The sequence below is a fragment of the Hyla sarda genome, unplaced genomic scaffold (genome assembly GCF_029499605.1).
Source record: "Hyla sarda isolate aHylSar1 unplaced genomic scaffold, aHylSar1.hap1 scaffold_438, whole genome shotgun sequence".
NCBI lineage: Eukaryota > Metazoa > Chordata > Amphibia > Anura > Hylidae > Hyla > Hyla sarda.
In genome coordinates this window covers 250780-256779 of record NW_026610452.1, presented here as the reverse complement: position 1 = coordinate 256779, position 6000 = coordinate 250780, and the positions used below count along the sequence as shown (strand labels likewise).

The following is a 6000-nucleotide window of genomic DNA, read 5'->3' as shown; positions in this document are numbered from 1 at the left end:
CGGCGGTAGTGACCAGGTCGTATCCACTAGCAACGGCTCACCTCTCTGGCTGCTGAAGATAGGCGCGGTACAAGGGAGTAGGCAGAAGCAAGGTCAGACGTAGCAGAAGGTCGGGGCAGGCAGCAAGGATCGTAGTCAGGGGCAACGGCAGAAGGTCTGGAAACACAGGCAAGGAACACACAAGGAACGCTTTCACTGGCACTAAGGCAACAAGATCCGGCAAGGGAGTGCAGGGGAAGTGAGGTGATATAGGGAAGTGCACAGGTGAACAAACTAATTGGAACCACTGCGCCAATCAGCGGCGCAGTGGCCCTTTAAATCGCAGGGACCCGGCGCGCGCGCGCCCTAGGGAGCGGGGCCGCGCGCGCCGGGACAGAACAGACGGAGAGCGAGTCAGGTAGGGGAGCCGGGGTGCACATCGCGAGCGGGCGCTACCCGCATCGCGAATCGCATCCCGGCTGGCAGCGGAATCGCAGCGCCCCGGGTCAGAGGACGTGACCGGAGCGCTGCCGCGGGGAGAGTGAAGCGAGCGCTCCGGGGAGGAGCGGGGACCCGGAGCGCTCGGCGTAACATGTGTACTGGTGGTTGACTGCCCCCCAGCCCAGAGTGTGCATGGAAAATTGTCTGGCAGCCTCCCTGACAGCAAGCAGTGATAGTGCCCATGAAGGGCACCTTGTTGGGCCCGCCCCTTTCACGGTTATCGCTTCTCGGCCTTTTGGCTAAGATCAAGTGTAGTATTTGCTTGCTTGATCTGGCTGGAAGGTGCCCGGGGTACCCGCTCCTTTTCCCTGGGGGATCGTTCCACCTTTTGGTGGGACTAAACCCCCTTGCTGACATCAGGGTAGCGGCTTAGTCCCCGGGCAACGAGAAGCGATCACCACCTACCTGCTTGCAGTAGGGGAGGTGTTTTGTTCTGCGATGGAGGAGGCTGGCAAGACAGAAGATCCTGCTATAGGTGTACCTAGCTACGCCAGACTACGAAATGGAGTTCGTGTTACTCTTTTGGACCCTGAGAAGAAGGAGAGAGGCTTATTTTTCGTAGTGGAAGAGATTTTGTTCAAGCTCTTTGAGCTGAAGAAGGAACATATATTATCCATGCTGGAATTTCCAAGAAGTGGTATCTATGACGTGGTTCTGGTTTCGGAGGAGGACTGTGGTATGTTCTGCAATAAAGCATTGCTGTGGAAGTCGCACCCTGTATTGGGAGGGGTAGAGATTACTCCCCATTTTCCGACGCAGGAAAGACTTCTAACTGTAAGGATGTACAGTCCGTATATTCCAGAAGAGGAGATTGTTTTGTTCCTTTCCAGATTCTGTGAGGAGGTGAAGCCAAAAGGCAAGATATATAATCAATTCGGTCTTTGGACGACGAAGTGGAAATTTCAAGTGAAGTTTCAGAAAGCACCTGATGGAAGGCTAATGTATCCGCCTGGTCGTTTTAAGATTGGTACAGTAAATGGGGACCTGTTCTTTTCTGGCATGGACGACTTTTGTCGAAAGTGTAAGAAGTACGGGCATAGGAAAGATTTCTGCGACATCTTGTGGTGCTATAAATGTCAAGGAGAAGGCCATGAACCAGAAGCATGTAAAGAAAAGAAAAAATGCCACCTATGTGGTGATGAGGGGCATCTGGTAGGCACGTGTCCTAAGAGGAAGAAGAAGAAGAAGGAGGGTATGAAAAGAAATAGAGAGGAGGCAATTGAAGTGAGTGAAGAACCGGAAGGGGAAGAAGCTCCAACTAGAAAAGTGGTGGAGGAGAAGAAAAGGAAAGAAAATGAAGAAGATGAATTTATACCGGTAAGGTATGGAGGCTCTCTTGATGTTGTTTTCGAGAGTGTGACAAATAAAGAGAAAAAGGCCTTTGACAAGGATTTGGGTAGTCTAAAAGAAAGATTGGGATACAAAATAAATGAAGCAAGGGATAAAGTTTATCGTTCGTTTCACGCAGATGTGGATAGATTTGTGGAAACATACAAAGTTCCGGCATGGCTGGCGGTTCCAGCTAAAAGTGAGATGCAGAGAGGTGCAATAACTTGTGGTTTCCTAGAGTTCTTGATGGTTTTTGCATGGAGAAGAGGAATGACCTTTTGGTAATCCTCTTTGGTGAAATATTGCATGGTTAGTTTTGGTTAAATATTTTTTTTATGTTTTAAATATGGTTTATTTTATTGTTAAAAAAGATAAAGAAATAAAGAAAAACGGGTTTTCCTGATGATGAACAAAAAAAATCAAGCTCAAATAAGAACTTAGAGCTCTGATGGAGTTCTGAGGGTTAACTTAAAAAAAAAATCTGTTCTTATCAGTTTAATATCTGATACGTCCCCTATCTGGGGACCATATATTAAATGGATTTTTGAGAACGGGGGCCGATTTCGAAGCTTGCTTCCGTCGCCCTATGCATTGACCCGATATGGCAGTATCTTCGGGTACAGTGCACCACCCCCTTACAGGGTTAAAAAGAAAGATTCCTACTTTCATTGCTACCTGCTTGCTGGCTAGCCAGCTAGCCAGCCCTGTGGGCCTTGCTGCTGCTGCAGCCAAAAAACAAAAGGTGGTGCTGCTGCTGCTTCTGCTGCTTCTGCTTCTGCTTGTGTCTGGCCGCTGTTGGAGCGTCCAGGCACAGGACTTCTGCTGCTGCTGACTAAATGGCCTCCTTAATTGGATCATTTGAGTAGCCAGCACACCTGTGCAGGTAGGGCATGACATGATAGGCAGCTGCCTTGATAGCGGGTGGGTGCTGAATGTTCCTAATTGACAAAATAAGATTAATGCTTATGAAGAAATATAAAATCTCATCCCTTCCCCAATATCGCGCCACACCCCTACCCCTTAATTCCCTGGTTGAACTTGATGGACATATGTCTTTTTTCGACCGTACTAACTATGTAACTATGTAACATAACATGGGGGGGGGGGGGGTCTCCTGGCTGTTCACACAGGTGTGTCATTGCTGTACATTGACCATGCATTGCTTCTGTGGTATTGCAAAGGCAAAGACAAATGCTTCCAGCCATCCATTGCACTAATGGATTGGTCATCAGCTGGCTGTCTATGTCCCGCATCAATATAGACCAAAGTACAGAGGGTTAGGCTATGCTATTGTGCACCTACCTGATGCATCAGAAGGTGCGAGGCCCTTGCTAAATTCTGTGCACAGACTTTGAGATCTATACTTTAGACTGTATCTAAACCTGCTCCAACATGGACTGACATTCTGGCCTACTTTCAGCCGATGCGACTTGTCTGTCGCTGAACAGTCGCTTTTTATGTATTCAGCACCTATGTATAATGTTGTAAAAATGCTCTAGAAGCTAAAGTCGCAGAAATGTCACACATATTTGGCCTGCAACTTTCTGTGCGACAAATTCAGACAGGAAAAATCAGTATAAATCCTTAGAAAATTATCCCCCAGTGTCTCCATCTGCTGGCGGTATTGAATAAGCATTGCTGCACTGATGGGGTATGCATTAGACGAAAAAAAAGAAGAAAAAGAAGAATAATACGCCCAGAAAAGAGGCGAAAAGGAGAAAAACGTAAAAAAACGTGAAAAAAAAGTAAGAGGAAGAGAAGGGAAAAAAAGGTGGAAATGGGTTTAAAAGTGATTTCGGCGGAGAAATATATATATATATATATATATATATATATATATATATACGCGCACACACACACATATATATAAACGTATTCTCCGTTGAGATATTGCAGCCGCTGCTGTGTCCAGGCCCAGGAGCCTTAGCACTGTGCTGTGATGTCACTCAATACCACTGACATCACTAGGTGTAAACAACATCTCTCCTTTGCTGTGTATGTGACTATGGAGCTGTTTGGTGATGTCGTCTATTATGGCCTTCATAGAAGCAACAGGAGATTGTTGCATCCATCTAGAACCCTCAGAACTACAGTGCTATGATGTCACTCACTTCCACAGGCCTTGCAGAGTGTAAACAACAACAACCCAGCTTTGTTGTGTATGTAACCATAGGGATTTGTGATGTCACCTAGAACCTTCACAGCAGCGACAGCTTTATGAGGAGCATCAGCACTGCTCTGCCTGAGCAGAACCATCACCGCCATAGGTTGTCAAATAACCCGGGTTTAACCCACACAGGTAAGTCCAATTGGGTGCAGGCATGTCCTCTATGCTTACAGCTTCCCGTGGGTGTTGGTTTGATACCGTTTGGGGACAGCCAAGGAGGCATCTGCAGGCAACAAAGGTAGGTGTGTGCTTGTGTGTGTGTTTCCTATGCAGATCCTAAGCCCAGTGTCACATGCAAGTAGGAGGAGTAAGAAGGGTTCCTGGCAAATCCGGGTTATGGATTGCATTTAAAAAGGCCCCGTGGGAGTGCAATGGGCCCCTGTCTTGCTGCTTAGCAATAATGGTATGGGTTTAGGTTCTGCTGTGTGTACTGGTGGTTGACTGCCCCCCAGCCCAGAGTGTGCATGGAAAATTGTCTGGCAGCCTCCCTGACAGCAAGCAGTGATAGTGCCCATGAAGGGCACCTTGTTGGGCCCGCCCCTTTCACGGTTATCGCTTCTCGGCCTTTTGGCTAAGATCAAGTGTAGTATCTGTTCTTATCAGTTTAATATCTGATACGTCCCCTATCTGGGGACCATATATTAAATGGATTTTTGAGAACGGGGGCCGATTTCGAAGCTTGCTTCCGTCGCCCTATGCATTGACCCGATATGGCAGTATCTTCGGGTACAGTGCACCACCCCCTTACAGGGTTAAAAAGAAAGATTCCTACTTTCATTGCTACCTGCTTGCTGGCTAGCCAGCTAGCCAGCCCTGTGGGCCTTGCTGCTGCTGCAGCCAAAAAACAAAAGGTGGTGCTGCTGCTGCTTCTGCTGCTTCTGCTTCTGCTTGTGTCTGGCCGCTGTTGGAGCGTCCAGGCACAGGACTTCTGCTGCTGCTGACTAAATGGCCTCCTTAATTGGATCATTTGAGTAGCCAGCACACCTGTGCAGGTAGGGCATGACATGATAGGCAGCTGCCTTGATAGCGGGTGGGTGCTGAATGTTCCTAATTGACAAAATAAGATTAATGCTTATGAAGAAATATAAAATCTCATCCCTTCCCCAATATCGCGCCACACCCCTACCCCTTAATTCCCTGGTTGAACTTGATGGACATATGTCTTTTTTCGACCGTACTAACTATGTAACTATGTAACATAACATGGGGGGGGGGGGGGGGGGGTCTCCTGGCTGTTCACACAGGTGTGTCATTGCTGTACATTGACCATGCATTGCTTCTGTGGTATTGCAAAGGCAAAGACAAATGCTTCCAGCCATCCATTGCACTAATGGATTGGTCATCAGCTGGCTGTCTATGTCCCGCATCAATATAGACCAAAGTACAGAGGGTTAGGCTATGCTATTGTGCACCTACCTGATGCATCAGAAGGTGCGAGGCCCTTGCTAAATTCTGTGCACAGACTTTGAGATCTATACTTTAGACTGTATCTAAACCTGCTCCAACATGGACTGACATTCTGGCCTACTTTCAGCCGATGCGACTTGTCTGTCGCTGAACAGTCGCTTTTTATGTATTCAGCACCTATGTATAATGTTGTAAAAATGCTCTAGAAGCTAAAGTCGCAGAAATGTCACACATATTTGGCCTGCAACTTTCTGTGCGACAAATTCAGACAGGAAAAATCAGTATAAATCCTTAGAAAATTATCCCCCAGTGTCTCCATCTGCTGGCGGTATTGAATAAGCATTGCTGCACTGATGGGGTATGCATTAGACGAAAAAAAAGAAGAAAAAGAAGAATAATACGCCCAGAAAAGAGGCGAAAAGGAGAAAAACGTAAAAAAACGTGAAAAAAAAGTAAGAGGAAGAGAAGGGAAAAAAAGGTGGAAATGGGTTTAAAAGTGATTTCGGCGGAGAAATATATATATATATATATATATATATATATATATATATATATACGCGCACACACACACATATATATAAACGTATTCTCCGTTGAGATATTGCAGCCGCTGCTGT

The 6000-nt window shown here is 46.6% G+C and overlaps 2 non-coding genes and 1 pseudogene across 2 annotated transcripts; all 3 read left to right on the top strand.

Moving 5' to 3' along the window:
• Positions 1-699: 699 nt before the first annotated feature.
• Positions 700-810, top strand: LOC130334602 (U2 spliceosomal RNA; annotated as a pseudogene).
• Positions 811-2257: 1447 nt separating this feature from the next.
• Positions 2258-2442, top strand: LOC130334591 (U2 spliceosomal RNA). Its single transcript, XR_008876373.1, has one exon. It is a non-coding gene; the product is annotated as a U2 spliceosomal RNA (small nuclear RNA).
• A 2085-nt stretch (positions 2443-4527) lies between these two features.
• On the top strand, positions 4528-4718 carry LOC130334574 (U2 spliceosomal RNA). Its single transcript, XR_008876359.1, has one exon. It is a non-coding gene; the product is annotated as a U2 spliceosomal RNA (small nuclear RNA).
• Positions 4719-6000: the final 1282 nt, after the last annotated feature.